Genomic DNA, 21903 nt, shown 5'->3' with positions numbered 1-21903 from the left:
CTGAACCTGGTGGACTTTTTTGAAACAGTCACAAAGGCCCTGAATGAGGGTAAAGAGGTGCACACTGCCTACCACTACTTGGCCAAGGCTTTTGACACTGTACCTCACTCAGGTATAGTAGATAAGCTCATCCAGCTGGGCATCAACCCTTACGTCACTAGATGGATTGCCAATTGGCTCACTGACAGAACCCATACAGTCAAAATAGGAGACTCCACCTCAAATAGTAAACCTGTAACTCAGGGTTCGGTCTTAGGACCCCTACTATTTGGAATATATTTTTCCGATGTACAGGCAAAAAAAAAGATTAATGGCTTGTGGATGACTGCAAACTGGGGCCGATCATCAACTCCCCAAATGATGGAAACATTTTCCAGGATGGACTTACCCAGACTAGGTAATGACTGGTGCATAAAAGATGGCCTCAAACCCAATGCCAAAAAGTGAATAGTTATCCCCTTTGGTAAAAATGATGTACCTACAAAGTACCATATCAACAACAACGTCCTTAGCACACAATCAGTAGTAAGGGATCTGAGCACCTTGGTAGATGGCAATCCAGCATTTGATCAACATGTAGCCGCAGTAGTGCATAAGGGATACTACAGGGCTCATCTCATAAATAAGGGCATAGCATCCAGGAGAAAAGAAGTTATAACCCCTCTGTATTCTTCCTTAATCAGGCCTATAATTGAGTACAATTCCCCCTTTGGTATGTACCTCACTAGGCACTTGAGGCAGCTGGAGGGACCACAGAAGTTCCTGACTAGAAAAATTCAGGGTTTCCAACACCTATCTTATGTGGATAGGCTCATGTCCCTCTCACGTTACTCAGTCTTGTATAGACTACTCAGAGGGGACCTCTGTCTGGCATTTACAAGCTATCTCAAACTCCAGCCTACTGGAAATGCTACATATCCACAAATCAAACAGCATGTATCACACGTACTTGGGACCTAAACCTAGCCTGTGATATTAATAGGACCTGCTGGCGGGACAGCTAAGTATCCCAGAGACTCCCTTACTTGTAGAATAGACTCCCTCTCCAATGTTAAGCAGAGTACCTCTCTGTCCTTGTTCAAGCCTAACCTGGATGACTGGATGGGTAATAGAAAATATACCCCTGGGATCCCACCTATGCCCCTGCTTGACAGGGAGGATAGATGCTGACCTTGTAAACATGGGAACAAAACTTTGGCTAGGCTTGGAAAGGCCTCATGGCCAGTAGCCTAGTAACTTCCTATGATCCTAATAATGTTTCTTCTAAAAGATAAATATGACATCAAAGATTCAGAAAGCCATGCACTGATTTCATTATTAAATACAGGCATCAAAATTCTTGCAAATCTACAGGCCAATAGGTAGACACACTCAGACCCCTTGCCCACCTTAGTAAAGGGTGCTAACCCTAATCATGCCCCTTCCCCCAGTGCTAACCCTACATCTTAAATTAATAAAAACCTTCCAGTAACAAACACTATTCAGATGAATTTAAGACTAGTATTATGGTGGGCATAGACAGAGAGAGGAAATACTTTTCTTAATCTTTTGTGTATTCAATATTTAGGGTGGTTGTTCTTCTGTATGTTCGAACTTTTTAAAGCCAGTTTTTAAAAATAACATTAAAAACATCCAGTCATATAGAGAACAACCATATGCATATGCTTTAATGCACTGTTGTTATCAGCCTTAACCATTTTTGGTGTACCGATTGGCTAGACAGAGGGACTGAGCTAGGAAAGATGTGCAGTAGGTAAAGGTGATAAAGGATAATGAGGGAAAAATACTCACAAGCGAGAAGAGTGTGTTGAGGAGATGGAAAGAGTACTTTGAGGGGTTGATGAATTTAGAGAATGAGAGGGAGAGAAGGTTGGATGATGTGGGGATAGTGAATCATGAAGTGCAATGGATTAGCAAGGAGGAAATAAGGATAGCTATGAAGAGGATGAAGAACGGAAAGGCTGTTGGCCCAGATGACATACCTGTGGAAGCATGGAGGGGTGAAATGGCAGTGGAGTTTTTAACCATTTTGTTTAATGAAATCTTAGAAAGCGAGAGGATGCCTGAGGAATGGAGAAAAAGTGTTTTGGTACCGATTTTTAAGAATAAGGGTGATGTGCAGAGCTGTAGTAACTACAGAGGGATTAAATTGATCAGTCACAGCATGAAGTTATGGGAAAGAGTAATGGAAGCTAGGTTAAGAAGGGACATGATGATTAATGAACAACAGTATGGTTTCATGCGGGGAAAGAGCACTACAGATGCGATGTTTGCTCTGAGAGTGTTGATGGAGAAGTGCATAGAATGTCAGAAGGAGTTGCATTGTGTTTTTGTAGACTTAGAGAAAGCATATGACAAGGTGCCTTGAGAGGAGTTGTGGTATTGTATGAGGAAGTCAGGAGTGTCAGAGAAGTATGTAAGAGTGGTACAGGATATGTACGAGGATAGTGTGACAACGGTGAGGTCTGCGGTGGGAGTGATGGATGCATTTAAGGTGGAGGTGGGGTTACATCAAGGATCAGCTCTGAGCCCTTTCTTATTTGCAATGGTGATGGACAGGTTGACAGACGAGATCAGACATGAGTCCCCATGGACTATGATGTTTGCAGATGACATTGTGATCTGTAGTGAGAGTAGGGAATAGGTGGAGGAGACCCTGGAGAGATGGAGATATGCTAGAGAGAAGAAGAATGAAGGTCAGCAGGACTAAGACAGAATATATGTGTGTGAATGAGAGGGAGGGTAGAAGAATGGTGAGGATGCAGGGAGAAGAGGTGACGAAGGTGGATGAGTTTAAATACTTGAGGTCAATAGTTCAGAGTAACAGTGAGTGTGGAAGAGAGGTGAAGAAGAGAGTACAGGCAGGATGGAGTGGGTGGAGAAGAGTGTCAGGAGTGACTTGTGACAGACGAGTAAGAGTGAAAGGGAAGGTCTACAAGAGGGTAGTGAGACCAGCTATGTTATATGGGTTGGAGACAATGGCATTGACAAAAAGGCAGGAGTTTGAGCTGGATGTGGCAGAGTTAAAGATGTTAAGATTTGCACTGGGTGTGACGAGGGTGGACAGGATTAGGAATAAGTATATTAGAGGGTCAGCCCAGGTTGGAAGGTATGGAGACAAAGCCAGAGAGGCAAGATTACATTGGTTTAGGCATGTGCTGAGGAGGGATGCTGAATATATTGGGAAAAAGATGCTAAGGATGAAGCTACCAGGTAAGAGGAAAAGAGGAAGGCCTAAGATAAGGTTTATGGATGTGGTGAGAGAGGACATGCAGGTGGTTGGTGTGACAGAGCAAGATGCAGAGGACAGGAAGAAATGGAAACAGGTGACCTGCTGTGGCGACCCCTAATGGGAACAGCCAAAAGAAGATGATGGTATTGGATATTCAAATGTTTAATAATAGTAAATTAACATGTTCAGTACATCATTTTAAAATATTGCCAATATAATGAATATAGCCGTCATGCGTAAATAGTGTTACTGAACACATGTACTCACCCAGCCAATGAATGAATGAATGCTTGAATGAATAAATAGACAAACAACAGGCTTATAGTGGTGGTGATGGGGATGTCACACTATCCAATATACACAGCAGCTTTTAACTTGGTTCAATAGGTCATCTAAATAATGAAGATCCCTGAATTTAGGAATGATTCAGAAGGGATGAGTTTAATAAAAGCTTTATTTATTCAGCAGGAGTAATATGCTGCTCACGATTATTGGATTGGAAAGGTAATTTAAATAAAAGATAAAATATGAAGAGGAAATAAAGAGTAAGAGTAAATTGAAAGCTACATCTTGAAAGAAATGAAAGAATGTTGGAAAAAGTAACGCTGCAACAATTTTTGTTTACTTATTGCAGGGAAAGCAGTGGTATTAGATACAAATTATTTGATAAATGGAAAAATAATGAAATAGTTTGAAATTTGCAGTTTGGAGAAAAATGTGACAGCTGTTAATACATAAAAAATGGATAGACATTGATTATCAACAGGTGGCACTACTGCATATGTGGTTTTAACTCCTTTAAGAAAGATTAAGGAAAAGTGAATAAAGATGAAACTGATGGAAATCAGTCAATTCAAAGATGGGTAATGCACAAGTATTTTCTAATTGTATTAGTTAATGTAGTTGAGATATGTCATACAACACACAGAATAATCTGTTTCTGAAATATTCTTGAATTTTTGCATATTAGGAAATGCAGGTGACAAACGTGGCTGGAGTAATAGGTGAGAAGTAAACAGGTCTATTGTTTTATACGTGTTTTAATCCAATATAACCAAACAATGGAAAACAACACAAAGGTATGCAGGAAAAAACCTCAGTACTGATCCAGCGATGGTAAAAAGAATCAAGACAGCAACACAAGCTTTCACCACATTAGTCATAAACCTTAAAATACAACACGGATTCAGAAACAAAAACTAATAGAGCTGTTACACTGGATTTAACCACATACATTCTGTAAATAATCTTAATAATTAGAGTCGGAATGTATTTAAATGCATGTATATGATCATTAGTATTTATTATTTGTTACATTTGAGAAAATTGTAATAAATATTATTTACATTAAAATCTTGTGCAAACTATTTATTAAAATGTTATGCCATTTCCTAATTATGAAATAGTGTCAATTCAAGATAAAAGCAAGTTTTTTTGTATTATATGTTTCTCTGAAGATGTCATAATTATTTTAATGTGTAGACATATGTTTACAATCCATAGTTCTTTCTTTACGCAGCACATGCAACATTAACTCATTGCTATCTTCTAAAAAGAACCAGAGCTGAACATTTCTATGGAAATCTTTGTGCTGCTTAAGTTTGCCCTTCTTGCTACTAGTTTGTTTAATAAGTCACTGGCTTCTATATGCAAGGCAATCAAGTTTACATGGTCATATGGACATTTATTGGTTAATGAATGCCTCAAATATCATTTTTTTTGTGAGTCAGCAGTGAAAGGAACCATTGATTATATTTCCAATATAGCTCTAAATAAAGGTATACACACACACACACACACACACACACACACACACACACACACACACACACACACACACACACACACACACACACACACACATATATATATAGATAGATATAGAGAGAGAGAGAGCTATAGAGATACACACACACACACACACACACACACACACACACACACACACACACACACACACACACACACACACACACACACACACACACACACACACACACACACACACACACACACACACACACACACACACATATACGCACACACACACTGGTGCAGTAGTTAGCATTGTCACCTCACAGCAAGAGGGTCTCTGGTTCAGTTCTCGGCTGGGGTACCTTCTTTGCGGAGTATGCATGTCCTCCTTGTGGTCACATGGGTTTCTCTGAGTGCCGCAGTTTCCACCCACATTCCAAAGACATGCAGTAGGTGGACTGGACACTGCAAACTGGTCATAGGTGAGAGTCTGTGTGTAAGCGAGTGGTACAAATGAACTACCATGGCAAGGCTAGCCACCCAGAGGTGTAAACCTTGGCTCAAGATGATTGTCACTGCTGAAGTGTCACCCCAATCCCATGTGCAAAAAAATAGGAAAAATTAGCTGAGGATGGATATGGAGATTTTATATATATATATATATATATATATATATATATATATATATATATATATACCTACACACATACATATATTGCTGACATTTTAGAGTAAGTTATTCTGTAATGCATTGCTCAGTAATTTAAGGCAATGTTCATTATTTTATGAAATGCTCAATTATCAGTTAATTATGTTTTATTATAGTACAACTGGCTTATATATATATATATATATATATATATATATATATATATATATATATATATATGTGTAATTCTTAATTTAATATGATATAGAACTTGCTCAAGCAAAGTTCAGTTCACAATAAATACTTGAAATATAGAATTCTAATGGGACTGATAAGTATCACAGAGCATAATTCATTAGCAAGTTACGTGTAAATTGAATAAAGAGAAATAATACAGCACTTTTTTTATTTTAAATGTTATTGATATAAAATGACATGCTACTGCATGTACATCTTCCTACTGATATTCTCTCTGTATAGCATGACAATAAATGTTTCACAGCAAAGTGGTCTATGTATGGTAATAGCACAATGAAAGAAAACAGTAGTTCAGAAATAAACATACGGATCACATATCGTGATAGGAATCAGTACTATTAAAGCAAATTTTCATATGCCGTCTTCATAAAAAGATTAATTGACAAATCAAACTGTACAAAAACATACAAGTATGTATATTTTGAAATTATATGGTTACATACTTAAAGTTTTAAATAGAAAGCATTTATAAAAAAAAAAACTGTTCTATTTTCATGGTTTTGAAAAACATCATAGCCGTATTACATACTTTTATTTACATTCATATTAAGAATTACTAAATAGACACTTTATAAAGCAACCGAAGCCTTAATTCTGCACTGCAGCTTTACCTGAGTAAATACCATTTTATAATACACTCTTTCTAAAAGCAGAACAGGAAACCCAACTTACCTTAAAAAATGTATTCCTGAACATTAAATGGTTGAGAGTGTGACACTAGATATTACCCAAATCAATTTATACCTACTTAGATATAAGATGACAGTCATGTGATTCATTTCCGTAATGAAACTCACATTAGCCTTCATTGAAATATCTTGAGCAAAATTTGCATACACAGTATAGTTTCATTTAACAGTGTAATAATAGGAATGAATCTTACCATGAATGCACTACAACCTTTTCTCAATAGACTGGTTCATAACTTACTACTCAGCTACTAATTAAACAGCATACTTTCCTTACATGATTTTTCTAAAAGCCTTTGCAGTATTTGTTTAATAACTAAATGAAAGACAGATTTAATGAAAGATGAGTAAACCTGCATAGAAGGCCCTCAGGTGACCCTAATGGTAAAAGGACTGCTTGTATTCTGTTCCAAGCTGGTTATTATTAATTAATTCTACTTGCAATTAATATAGTTATGTGTATATGTACTTTAAAGCCTTATTATATAATATATGTAACACATAGCTCACTCGATGAAAGAATAATTTATTAATGACAAGATATTACAGCCATGAAAGCATTTTGATAAATAATTGTAAACAATTCATTAAACCTTATATAACATAGTGGGGAAGGATGCCAAGCACATTCCATGTGGTTAATGTTTTTCAGCATGTTAGGCATATTACACATTTAATAATTATACTTAGACTTGGGTTTTCTTAATGTCTTAAGTTATGTTTTAATTGGCATGATTTTATAAGATAATATTTTTCACATCTTTTTCATTATTGAAATTAGACTTACTCTTTACCTTCTGCCTAGGTTTTATTGGTTCTGCAGAAGTTTCCAACCTTTGTGCTTTGTTAATACAGTACATTTCACTATCACAAGGTAAGTTTAGATTTGATAGGGAACTAGCCAATACTGGCTAAGATAGATCTCAAGAGTAGGAAGCAATAGACAGCAGTAGATAGTATGGTATTCATTAGGTGTCACTTATATTGATATCAGGAAGGCCTTTGTTGTAACTATGCAACATGCAAATGAAGCTGAGATCCTTGATCTGTAATGTTGCAAATCAGATGATGGTGTACAATCGTTAAAACAACATGAGGTCTTCTTTTACAAAACCGTTTAGTTGTAGAATATTTAATACACTTTCACAACATGAGATATGGTTAGCACATATTCATGAGGGTTCCAGTTGACAGAGTAAAACACTGTATTGTTTTTAATCAAAAATCCAATGCATCATTGGGATATATTTCCTGTCTAGATAAATCCAAATTTAAGCAAAATATTATTAGAGTTAAGTCACAGCAGCAGAACATTATGGTAGAGCATGTTTAAACAAACCCTCTGTGGTTAAATAGTTTCTCCCATTTGTAAAGGACATCTAGTGTACAACAGTTTGCAAAGAGAATTTACAGGGCAACATCAGACATAGACTGAATGTATTTTGTCAAGGGCATGACAAGAAGTGAGTGTTTTATAGGTGTTTTGCAGAGTTGTGTCAGATCAGTAAAGTGACTCAAATGATCATTTACAGTCTGATAGAGTATGAATCCTCAAGTGATATCTTTGTTAAATAGTTCACTAAGTCATTTTGCTCTCCATTTCAGCTTATTGGGAACTAGAATATGTGATTATCTGCATGCACTTCACCTCATAGTCCAATACTTGATTCCCTTGTCATTACTTGGAAACCATGTAATTTTGAGGAAAATCACCAGACATTACTCCAAAGTCACCTATGAAAAAATCACTTGTCTTTTGGCATACCTAGTCAAGAAAACAAAAATAAAGAAGCTAGTAGTAATGCTCAATCAGTTTAGTTTTGTTTGTCTTTACTTTGAGTCTTTATCATATGTCATCTTATTATATGGGCGCTAAACCACATGGCACATGAGTTCACTTATATATTACTAGGAACATGACTGGATTTTTGTAACAGTAAGTAAAGGATGCACATGCTCCAGTTCTTTGGATATTAGTTATTGAATTGTAATGTTAAATTGTTTACGTGCACATCAAAGTAGTGGTATGGGAAGCTCATGTGTGTAAAACCCTTGTCCATCAGCAGTAAGTAACAGAACTCGGGGGGGGGGGGTGAAAATAGTTAACTGTGCAGCAGGTAAGAAGAAAACCTTGTGCTGAACATAATGTCAGGCTAGGGGGTTGTGTGAATAAACTCTCAACATAAAATGAGGTAGAAATGATTATATGTAACAAAATAAAACTTTCAGACAAACTTTAATTATAAAAGAAATTGTAAACTGTGATTTCTGGAGCACAGATAACTGACAATTCTCTGTACAATAAATTTTCAAACAGCCTCTCTTTCTCCAGTCTAATGATGCAGACAGTTATACACCCCCACAATACTCCATCTACTACCACAACTGACAAATAACATTCACCACAATTCAACACAATAACTGCACATTACTCCCAGGCAATACTCCCCCAGACTTAAACAAGTCAAACTTTCCACATAAATGCCCAAAGAGTAAATAATAAGACTGGCAATACTGAAACTAGGGTGACTGAAAATAAGTCACGGCTATTTCTGAAACCTTGTTGAAATCATGTCTGCCCCTCAGCCTTTTATATACAGCATTGTAAGATCTTCTTAGACAACAGCCCTATCCTAAGCAAGCAAAGGAACTATGTTGCATGTCAAAAAATACCCCAAACTTGCACCCATCCCAGTCACCAGCCATCTTACATCTTACTATAGTAGTATGGGTTTCTCCTCCTTTCTCTGAAGTGATAGTCTGGGCAAAATTAACTGAAATTATCTTTAAAACTAACTGTCAGAACCATAACCATTGTAGGCAATTTCAACATAGCTATGTCAGGCAAACACAGACAGATGATTTATTCTTCTCTCAATACACTCTGTTTCAACTCGAAAATATACCCACAAGGCCAAATGCTAACACAAGCAAGCCCTTCTCCTCGATTTACTAATAAACTATATACTTCATAAGATCCACAGTATAAAATTCTTCCCCCAACAGTTTGTGACCACTACTTACTTGAAACTGTACTATCCTTCAAATCCCCAGCCTCCCCACCAACCTTTATATACTCCAGAAATATAGCAGAAAGCAATGAAGATGAAGTCCACACAGACCTGCAGTACTCTTGACCGATGTCTAATCTATTTGGCGTGAAAGATTAAATTAACACTGAAAAATGTTATCATAATCATAAATAGGGTACTCACCAAATACTTTTCAGTTTCTGGAAAGAGAGACAGAGGATGCCACTGTCCATGGCTGTCATCTGAAATAAAATCAATGATAAAAGAGCAGGCCAATGCCTGAGAACAATGGAACGTTTCCTGAAACCAAAACATTACAAGTTACAAGACAAGAAGCCAAAAACTGCCTACCTAAGAACTTAAATAATATCTCTGAAGCCACTAATCTTAAAGGTTCTGGTCCACAACATTTAACGGTCTTGCCAGCAAAGGTCGCACACAAATGCAACAGGCCAGGGGGTGGCTAAACCTAAAAAGCCATATGCACTTTCCTGAAACTTTTCTCTGGGACTGGAATGAAGTGTTTGTGTATGTGTGCACATGTGTGTGTGTGCCTGTACTACTGCATTAAGTAAACTAGTAGGGGAACACCTGTAGCAGTACAGCACTGGAATCAGAGACATGATAATTAGCTGCTAGAGGGCTGCTATTTCATGACTTGCAGATTACCGCTGTCTTGCTTTTAGGCACAGTGGCATTGCCCACACAGCACTGGTGGTGATGCAATGTCCAAACTGCAGCTATTTACTTTGCTTCTTCTTTTTGAAGAGAAGGGTAACAAGTTTGAATTGCATTTTGATGGTGTCAAACTACAATGAGATTCACATTTCCTTGCAAAATTTTTCAGATAAATGCAAAAAGAGAATATGCAAATGCAATGACGGCTAAAATAAGTTGACTGGCAAACATAGCTTGTAGAATGGCAAGCTTCAGTTGAAGTGTTTATGAAAATTGTAGCTGCAGGAAACAATGTGACGAGGAATTGGGTGAAATGGAATCAGTCCCACAAAATGAGTTAAATATGATGTGCTTAAAATTGTATGGTGTAAAATAAAGTGCCAAAAATTATTTTAGTTACTCAAAAAAAGTAGTAAAAGTAAAACTTACTATGATTTAAATATAGGAACTGCTTTGTCTTTGATTTCTGTGTCTGAGTATGAGAGTATGTTCATATATACTAGTGGAAAAGACAGTAATGCTACTAAAGGCTCGTGCAGGGAAGAAAGTCGCCCTCTGTGAGCAAGACAGATTTGTTTACAACTGAAAACATCATAATAATCTAACTGAATTTATACCTCGTCGAGATGCTGAAAGTACCAGCCAGAGACGATAACAAATTTGCCATGGATGAGGAGTTCTCATGGTTACTAACAGATGCCAGACAAATTTGTGCTAAAGAAATGAAATCACTGATTAACATGAAAGAAAGATGGAGCTAAAACCAAATGATTGCTAATATTTTTAAACTCTGGGTAGACTTGTATGCTGTCAGATATATGGTGAAAATGAAAGTGCTGAAGCTGGAAAGTACTGTAGTGAAGTGAATTGAATGGGGTACTTTTAAAGAAAAGGTTCAAGTAAGGTAAAGGATGGGCTTTTCATGTCTGTAGAGATTTCAAAGTGACCTTTACCCTTGTGCAAAAGAGTGTACAGCACCCCTTTATTAAAAACTGATGATATTTTCATATGCATGAGAGATGGAAAGCAATTTAAAAATGGCCTAGCATGGGCATATCTGGAAATGGATATAAAAGAGTCTTAAAAGAATACTCTGAGGATAAATATGCAGTTTAGGCAACTGATTTGCACAGTAGTCGGAGCTCCTGGCATTTGGTAACAGGCAGTAGAAGTATTGCAAAAGATGCCCATGAGACTAGCATGAATGAAGTACATAAACTGCAAGATAATTTGAGGTTATCCAAAAGGCACCTGGCCTCAAAATGTGCCACAAATGAGGTTATACTTAGGACTGATAATCTATTTTCACAGGTTTCTCCTGAACCCTTCTTGAGTATTACATCTAGTGAATACATTCCTACAGAATTAGTTATTATAGAAAAGGTTAGAAGACTGTGAACATGCCTTCACTGAAACAAAGAACCCCTTAAAAGTGTAACCATGATGACTGCAGACTTGGTACAAATACTGTTCCCTAATTGGAGGGGGGGGGCATTCAGATGATGCCAAGCATAAAAATCAGAGACACATGACAAATGTTGATTGAATGTCTTGAATGTTTTGTGAAAACTCTGGGGAATGAGGAACCATATATCCAGTGGTCGTGTTACCCATACCAGATGTCATTCTGGAATGACATAGTGAAAAGTCTGTGTTTATGCTTTTCTTAAAACTCATCCCTGTCACAATTATTTGTTACACACTGATACTGTTGCTAGGAAAGAACAGCTGTCTTTCTGTTATGGTGGCTTACTATACCACTCCAGAATGGTATCTGTCAAGTTGTGTTCCAGAATGCTAGTTACAACGCATGAGTGGTACTGGGAGAGTGAACATAAAGTCTTTTGTCCAATGTTTCATGTGGTGCTGTGACATTCATTACAAGACTGAAGATTTAGCCAAAGGTAGTTTTGGCTGGAAAAGGGTCCCACATGCACTACTACTACTTGCACCCCTGCATACATGGAAAGATCATGCGCTGACAGAATTGAATTCATGATGACTTTGCAGGTCATTTTATGAACTCAGTGTCATAACTGCATTTTGATTCAAAGTGGCCTATATTAATTGCATGGAGTCAGTAATGTCTGAAAAGATGCCAGTGTCATGGCATAGAGGGATAAAGACCTGACTATGATACAGACAACCTGGGTTCAGTTAGCAGCTTGGATGTCTGAGGCATAAGCAGGGAAAAATGGCTATGCCTCAATCTGAGATGGGAGGAAGGAGGGGAGTGTTCATGTGGCATACAGTCTGATTGGATTTCCTTGGTGAAAGTCATGGAAACAATTGTAAAATGGCTCTGTGAGTGAGCAGGGTAGATGACCAATGTATAACCCCTTGTGAAAGTGAAGAGTGGATCAGTGTAGTCTTCTCATTGTACTTCCATCCAATGGAATATTACTGGGGCACATGTAGGGGTGGAGGAAAAGAAGGAGATACACTCCTGGTGGCACAATGACTGGGACCTGGGGCATCTTGATCACCTTGCTTGCCCTAAACCTTATCAGGGTAAGTCCCGGTAGACTAGGCAGGGTAGGTAGACCCAGTGATTGAAGAGAAATACTGGTGTCCTCTGATGGTCAGGTGAGGGAGACAAAAAGTGCACAAAAAGGAATAAATAAAAATGTCTGAAAAGATGTTCCCTGGGATTCAGAAACAAACAGTACAGTTTAGTAGATGAAATTGCATGATGAGATGTGGTAGACAGGGTGGGGTGGGTGGGGGCATGTTCAGAGTCACACACTTAAATATCCTGAAATACACAGACAGGCAGTACAAAATCATGTTGGAGTAGTAGCAGGCTTAGCAGAACAGTATATGTATGAAGCCATCCTCAAAGCCAGTAAACATGGACATTTGCATTACCACAAAGTGGTCCAAGCACATCTAATATCTCCTACCCTTCATGGCTCAGAAGTAGTGGGCATCTATTGTATGGACTGAGGTACCACACAGGAGCTGGCACAGATGTGTTGTCTTCATATGTAGGATCATGGGGTGCATAGAACACCCATTCCAGTAGAGACTAAGATATGTGAAGTGTTTATATTACTGGCTACAGGGACCATCCAGTGATCATAAAGGGACACCGTGAATGTACCCTGGGATCTGCCTCAAGGATATTACATCAGTTCTCAATGCCATACTACAGCACAAGGAGGAGCATATGTTGCCCCACTCACTACAGTGGACAGAAACAACCCCATAAAGACATTTTATGAAATAGCCCATTTCCCTTAGGTACTGAGAGCAATTGACTGCATCCACATTGCCATCATGGCCCTACATGGGGAAAAGGGTAAGTGGTATGTCAGCCTGAAACTATTCCCCTTGATCAACTGCCAGGTGGTCTGCAATGGATATACTGTAATGTACAATGTGTCAGGACACCACCAAGACAGCTCCCACAATTCTCACATCTGGTACATGTATGACCTATATCAATGATCTGTGTATGGTGATCCCCCCAGCAACATCTTACTGATGATGTCAGGCATGCCTTTGAGTCATGGCTAATGGGACTGATAAAAAACCCACAGTCCATAGCAGAGAATGGATGCATTGCCCTGTCAAAGCCCAAAACATTTCTGAAGATGTGTTCAGATTGATGAAGACCCACTTCTACTGTCTAGATGTCTCCAGTGGCACCCTGCAGTACAATCCAGAAACAGTTAGCAAAATATTTGCTATATGTGTACTATTGCACAATATGTTGGTAGAAAAATAAATAAAGCGTGGTTTTCACATTGCCAAGGGGATGTGCCAGAGTCAGCAACAAAGGAGGTGCCTGTTGAGGAGCTCATGGAGAATCTGACCGCAGGAGAGGTCTACGCCAGGCAAAGGCAGGCACAGCACATTAAGGCAATAGCTAAGAGGCAGTCTGGTTCACAACTATAGGCCAGGTTAGACATAACAAATAGCAATGATGATGCATGTGGTACTACAACCAGACTATGCTGTGCCATGCATGTACAGTCCACATTGTGCATTAGACACAGGGTACCCTGGTAACAGAGTATTAAGTGAATGGCACAGTTGTCATCATATGCACAGATGGGGAAAGGTCAGAGTGACAGGTGTCATAAATGAGCATCATGGGTGAAACTACTTGTGTGGGGGTGGTATGTGCATGTGTGTGTGTGTGTGTGCGTGTGTGTGTGTGTGTGTGTGTGTGTGTGTGTGTGTGTGTGTGTGTGTGTGTGTGTGTGTGTGTGTGTGTGTACATGCACACACACGCATCTTGGTCTGGTGAGTGTGATGATCCAGAAAGACTCATCAGGGAGTGAGTGATGTTTCTGTGTGGTGTATTTTGCAGATGTGGTTGGTGCTAATGGGTATGTGGATGTGTGCAGAGAAACAGCTCCTGTTGAAGATGCTACTCTGTTCATAGGTCTCTGAGACAGGTCTAAGGCATCTGCAGGATATTTCTGTGCTACTTCTGTATATCCCAATCTTTGGAGATTCTACAGAGGTTGGAGTGCTCCATGAGCAAGAACACTGGGGCATGTTCTGTGTGGGTTCAGCATGTGCATCCCATCTGTTTCTGTACAATAGCATCCTGCAGTGCCCTCAGCACCGGTTGTAGTTGTGGAGATGGTGGTGCTTTGGGACATAGACTCTGCCCTCACCCTGTCATGGTTGTCTTTTCCACTAGCAATGGAAATGGATCAGCTAGAAGAATGATGATGCCAACTATGTACAGCTGCACAGGACAAATATAGGATATGGTTTCTTTATAGTTGCTTTCAAAAATGCTGCAAAAATGGGCAAGCCCTCTCTGGTCATCACAGTGACCACATACCATACCACTTGCAGATTCTGCGAAGATCACTTCTGGCTGACATCAAAGATTGGAACAATACTAATTTCATGAATTTTAATTGTACTTTGACTTAGGAATGGGATCGATTCATGTCATGATATTAGAAACCCAAAAACCGTGCAGAAATTAAAAAAGGGAGATACCGTACCGCTTAACTCTGCTGTAGCCGTGGCAACATCTACTTGTGCCAGTATGACAGCTCTGCACATTTGCTCTATTATTGCCATAGAGACACTCAGCTCAGGGAATGGGCAGGGCCCATGGCATTCCTGACCACAGGCCTACTTTACTTTCCAAATTCATGGGAGCTGCCAGCACCTAATGATGGCTGGACCACAGGACAATAAAGTGTACCCTGTGATGATGTATGGACCAACTCTTCTGTCACTTCCTGAGATTGAAAGATGTGCTGCAGAGACACAGGATCACTGTTTTCGGTAGGTGGAGGTGATAGTACTGCTATATTATCGTGCCAGACAATGCTACAATGACATAGTGCCTTTAACACCACCTTTTGTCCTTAAAGGAGTCCTGTAATCAGTGATTGCTCCTGACGTAAGGTCACCCTCACTGGAGTTTATTCTCAAAGCCCATCAGGCTTCTCTGGAGTTACTTTGCTCCCTGTTACTACAGACTGAGTGGTTTCTGTCTTGCCAGGTGTTTATTTGTTATTGCAGTGGCTTGCAGAAATAAGATTAACTTGTATTAACATGAGCTTATTGTCATACACTGCTATTTTTTTTTTTAATTTTTCCAACCTTATACTCCTCCTTAGTTTATCTTTCCTTATATCTTTATAACTTGGAATTGTGCCTTTCCCATAGATACCTAAGAAAACTAACCAGGTATCTATCACCACAACACTTGTGCTAAGTGACCACTGTACTTTGTATTGATCAGCGATGTAGCAGAATTATTTCTCATTCAACTTCAAACCCAGATTCTCTAACTTATAGTGCTGAACCATATCTGTCATGCCACAGTACCTTTGGCCTAAAATAAAAAAGTCTTGCCATTGTCTTTAAAACCAAAGTTTATTTCTAGGAGCAACTTTAACTTAAAAAATCAGTAAATAGTTACTATTATCGGCAAAGAAAAGATAAAAAAAAAAAAAATAATGGAAAAAAACATTTTCTTGTTACTGTCTCCCAACAGCTTATATGGTAGGACAACAGGCAGTATCAACTTCCATTCTAGTATCTTCTGTAAAACAAATTCCATATCCAAGCACCAGTTCCCTTAATTTTAACATCCCCTGTTATGCACAGTCACTCCCAAAACAGCCAGTTAAAAACATGTAGCCATATAGTATGTAAAAGTGGCTCATCATTCCAGACCAAGAATAAACCCAGGAATTAAGGAAAGGAATAAAACTTAACACCTTAATGTCAAAGGCCAAAATATAAATGGAACTTTCTAAAAGCCTAGGTTTCCAGCAATCATCCAGTCATCATCAGACTAAGTGAAACCTGTCTTAGGAACATTGTCTGCTTTTCAGCCGACCTGCAGAAAAAGTTTCATTTGTTCTGGGTAATCAGTCTGGCAAACATTGGAAAGAAGTGTTTAGAAATGAAAAAGAAGCACAGATACAAAACCAAAGTTATACTTACAGTTAGTTGTACATCCAGCAGTGAAAACTCTCCTAAATGGCACATTGCTCACCTTACAAGTAAGAATGTAAACTTTGCATTCCTTCCATTCTAGAATTAAGATCCTTGAAACGCAATAGAATACATTTTAAAACCTTGTCTAGAGATATTATCATAAGAACAGATTACATAATGTTGACACTTTAGCTCCTCTCCCTAAAAATCACCTTAAATCATCTGACTCAACTAAATCCCTCTCCTAGGAGGTGTATTCCTGACACTAACAAACACACCATCTCGGGTTTCTTCATTACAAATATCCCACAAAAAATAACTTTTATTTTATGCCTCCCTGGCACCCTCTATGGCCATCTACACATTCAAGTAATTATCTCTTACAAAAGAGCCCTACAGCAATCACTGTAACAACGTCTATTCTGAAATCTGAAGACAACCAATTCGTTTTTTGAAAAAGTACTCTGTAAAAACCATTGATTATATAAATAAATATGACCTCTTCACTGACACTCAGTATGGTTTTAGAAATGGAGATAACACCAGTAGAGCAATTTATACCTTTACAGATAAAATCTATTCCCCCGTAGAGTGAGGCAGGCTAACAGGTAGGATCTCTGTAGATCTGAAATGTGGGCCTCTCAGTCTTAATTCAAAAGCTAAACAGAAAAAAATGATTCAGTAACAGCCATATAATTTGGTTTGAAAATACCTGTCATAAAATTAGTCAGAAGTCCAACCATCAGTTAAACTGTAGTACGTTTACTCCTATAGTACCGCAAGGCTCCATTCTATGTTATGTTTTCTTTTCATTATTTATCATTGACTTAATCTCTTTACACTTCCATCAACAATAACCTTTTATGTAGATGACATCCTACCTCAAAGCCTAGGCACTAGCAAATTAGCTGTTGAGAAATATCAATAAGAAAACTTTAACCTTCTTTTCCAGAAGTTTTCTTTTCACCATTTTAGGCTAAACATTACAAAGGCAGCCTCAATGATCCTTCGGGTAAAACAAAAGCTAAGCTGTGGTAACCCTTTCTCTATCTCTGACTATGAAAGCAAAATGACAGAACATGTACAGCATTGTAAGCACCTTGACCTCCAAATGTACCCCTGTTTTATGTTTGCACTCCATTAAGGTCATATCAATAATAATGTTATCAACAAATGAAAAGCTTATTACGTCATCTCAAATCACCTAAAACCTTCAATCTTACTGTTCCCTTAACAAAGAAGTTCTTATTGCCAGAGTTGTATATGGCCTGTCCTTAATTCATTAAAGGTTTGCCAGAACACCAAGACTCTTCAGACCACTATCTTCAAAATCTGTTGTTTATAACTCTAACCCCTGCATCTTTGTACTATACTCCATGAAGGTTAACTGGCCCTCAATTGCAGCCCATGATGCATTGCTCTTCTGGACGCTTTATTATTTATATATTTTTTTGACATTTGTTAACTGGGAATGCTTGACTGAGGTAGAGCCCTTTTTCAGCAGAGGCCCAGGGAGAAAAGCTCCACAATAGCACAATAAAAAGTTACATAAGTAGTATTCTGTGTATACAGAGTGAATTACACAAATTAGTTACGTAAAGTTGCATCTGATGAGAACTTACAGAGCATGTAAAAAAAGAAAAATAAAAGCAGTTGACAAACTATTTACAAGCGATTTTCATAGTAGAGCAGGTATATAATAAAGAAAAATAGTCATCTTTATTACTCAAAGTTAGGGGGATAACAAGTATACAAGTTAGGTGAAGAAGTAGAGAGGGGAGTTAGCTCAAGGTAAATTAGACAGTACGTAAAAGAGATGGTAGCAGTAGTAATGTAGTTTTAAGTTAGGAGGGAAGGTCAGAGAGGGTAGGAATGGAAGTGTTGTTAGGGTGGAGAGTTTATGGTGGGTTTTTACAGTGACAAGTCCAGGTAATTAATATTTACTCTTTTAGAGCTTTTTTGAATTCTTGAACATGGAGTATTTTTATGATGGTCATGGGTAGCTTGTTCCAGAACAGGCAGGAGAATAGCTATATAAATTATGGCCAATAGATCTTTTAGGCTTATATATTTCTAGGCGTTATTAGACAGAGCTCCTGAGGGTTCTAGAGGGAGTATACAGAGAGATAAGGGATGAGATACCTGGACAGGAGGAGGGCTTGTTGAGGATAGAATGAATGATAGCCAGTTGATAGAGTAGTAGTTTATGGGGGAATTCTAGCCAGAAAGCTTTGAGTGAGAGGCACTGATGTGAAGCTGAGGTCTGGTTAGCGTCAAACCTGATAATTTGTTGTAAGTGGTTTTGAGTTTTTTGAGTTTAGATAGGAGAGTGGATTGTAGGTTAGGTAAGATTTGTGACCTGTAGAGAAAGCTGGGGAGAAGGTAGGCATAGGCAAAGAAAGTCTTGCGTCTTTTGTTAAGAATTCTTTATATCTGTAAAGTAAACCTAGTTTTTGGTGTGTTTTCTTTATACAGTGATGCACATGCAGGTCAAATTTGAGTTTATCTTCAATATTGGCTCCAAGAGGCTTGGTGTGAGTTCCACACTGATGACAGTGTGTTGAGTGATGTGATAGAGAAGGTAGGTTTTAGATGTGTAAGAGATTTTGGCAGGAATAGAAGCAGTTTAGTCTTTTTGGGATTAAGGATGAGTTGATTATTAGAGAACCAGTTTAGAGTTGAAGGAGTTTTGTGTAAGGGTATGCAAGTCAGAAAGGGTATCAGAGGTGGAGATTATTGTGGAGTTATTGGCATATTATAAGAGAGATGAGTGAGGACAGGATGTGTAAAGGTGGTTAATGAAGATGTTAAACAATAAAGGACCAAGAAGTGACCCTTGAGGAACTCCCATCTTGATATGGAGAAAGGGAGATATTGAGGAGAACCATTTAATAGATAGGTGTCTGTTGGAATGATAGCTAGAAAACCAGGAGATCAATGAACCAGAAAGATTGAGATCATAGAGTTTGGAAAAGATGATAAGGTTTGAGACTGCTGAATGCTTTAGAGAGGTCCAGATAGAGAGATTATTTTGTTGTTGCCTCTGGCTAGAGAGAGAGAGAATGAATAAAAGAAATGAGGGCAGTGGTAGTGCTGTGATTTAGATGGAAGCCATGTTGGGTGGCAGTGAGTAGGTTTTCTTGGAGTAAGTAGTCCATGAGTTGCTTATGTACACATGTTTTGAGTATTTTGGAGAGGGGGACAGTATAGCTATAGGTCAATAGTTAGACATTTCTGTGGAGATGCATCCCTTATGGACATGTATGGTATAAAATTGTTTCCAGAGTGATGGTACAGTGGCTTCAGATATTGAGTGGTTGTAAGGATGGAAATGGGGTGAGTCAGCAGTTATCTTAAGGAAGAGTGGAGGTAGGTTATCCACAGATGGAAAGCATGGCTTAAACTTAAGAAGGATATTTTATGTTGCTAGTGGGAACTGTTTTCAGAGAGAAGTTGTTGTTTTGGTTAGAGGGGGTGAGGGTCAGTGAGTTTAGAAGAGCAAGAAGCTGGCATGCGTTTACTGACTGTGTCAATGATGTAGGAGTTAAGTGTGGTGGCAGTTACAGAGAGGACTGTTATTAGGATAGAGGTTTGTTGGGGTGGAGAATTTGATTGATAGTGTTCCAGAATTTTTTAGGATTACTGAGATGGGTTGTCTGGGCTTTGAGGTAAAAGTTTTTCTTGTTGTTATTGACTTGTATTTTGGTGAGGTTATGGAGATCTTTATAGGTTTGTTGATGGTTGGGAGATTTTGTTTTAATCCAGAGTATCCAGGCATTGTCTCTTTTGGTCATGAGAGAGTGAATGGATGGGATAGCCAGGGAGAGAAGAGAAATTTAACTCTAATTTTCCTAAGAGGTGAGAGTTAAGTATGTTAAGAAAGATGTTATTGAATGTTTGAACTGCATCATCTAGAGGTAGATATGATAGGAAGGATCAGTTTATGGAAAAGAGTGTGTTATTAAATATGTCAGGGTGGAAGTTTGAGATGTTCCATCAGTCTTTACATTTTTGTGGCATAGGATGGTGGAGGGAATCTTTGTATGCATATTGGAGAATAGTCATTAATAGAATCAGGTAGAGTTGTTGAGTGGAAGTATAGGTCAAGACTGGAAATCAATATACAGTCTATGACAGAACTGGTGTTGGTTTGTTGATGTGGGTTGGAGTGGAGATACATTTTGTGAAGTCATGTAAGTTAATACAAGAGCTGGGGAAGCTAGAGTTTAGGGATTGCCAATTGATGTAAACATCTCCTAGCAGAGTAGTTTCATTGGATATACTGTGTGTGAGCCAGGAGAGAATGTGTTCTAAAACTGGAATATTGTCACCGGGAAGGGGAGGTAGGTAAATAGCAGTTAGAGACCACAGTAGAACAAAATATCACATGCAGCAACAAGAGATCACACACGACCAGGAATCCACCAAGCAGTTTTCTAAACAGTAGTTTATTCAAATAAAATCTCTCTTAGTGCTTTGGCTAAAAAGCCTTTTCAGAGAATAAAAAACACAAATAGCACACATCATTTATAGACAAAACAATTTCCCCTAATTATTCAATAAAATAACTAAAGCAATTATATAATTTTAAAACATTTACCCAATTAAAACCCTCCAATTACATTATGTGTTAAGTCCCTTATGGACTAAAGTTTCATACTTTATATAAAATAAATTATTTTTGTAATAGTTTAAGTTTCAAAAGAGAAGTATTAAACCTATCCACCTTAACCTGTTCTAATATACTGACCTGAAGTTCTTCCACATTACTACCATGATATTTTTTAAAAGAGAGATTTTATTTGAATAAAATACAACTGTTTAGAAAACTGCTTGGTGGATTCCTGGTCTTGTGCGGTATGTAAATAGCAGCCATTGTTAGTGTTTTGTGGTCGTTAAGTTTGCAATTTGCAGTTAAGAGTTCAGCAGGGTGAAACATGGGGGGGGGGGGTTGGTCAGAGGGGAAAGGTTAAGGTGCTTGGAGTAAATTATGGCAAATCCTCCTACTTTTTGTTAGGTCTGTCCAGGCAAAGGATGTTGTAGGTAGAGGGGAGAAATTCTTTGTCTGGGATGTGGGGTATGAGCCAAGTTTCTGTGAGCGTTATTATGTCGGGAGAGTATTGGGACATGAATTCATGGAATTCAGTTATTTTATTAAGAATATTAAGTGAGAATAAGCTT

General features: G+C 38.3%; 1 protein-coding gene across 7 annotated transcripts in view; it reads right to left on the bottom strand.

Annotated features, from left to right (window-relative positions):
- The window catches only part of OC90 (otoconin 90), a 1698850-nt gene that overhangs the window by 1305360 nt on the left and 371587 nt on the right, over positions 1-21903 (bottom strand). The window contains exon 1 of one of the 7 annotated variants that reach the window (XM_044067051.1): positions 6567-6660. The exons of the other annotated variants lie outside the window; for them this stretch is intronic. The gene's annotated coding sequence lies outside the window, so the exon portion shown is untranslated. Of the gene's footprint in view, positions 1-6566; positions 6661-21903 lie in introns of those variants that run through there. 7 annotated transcript variants of the gene reach the window in all.

This window comes from Protopterus annectens, chromosome 3.part1 (genome assembly GCF_019279795.1).
Source record: "Protopterus annectens isolate FY-2018-M chromosome 3.part1, PAN1.0, whole genome shotgun sequence".
Taxonomy (NCBI): domain Eukaryota; kingdom Metazoa; phylum Chordata; order Ceratodontiformes; family Protopteridae; genus Protopterus; species Protopterus annectens.
Note: the sequence above shows the minus strand (reverse complement) of the source record. Positions and strands in the feature narration are given on the sequence as shown.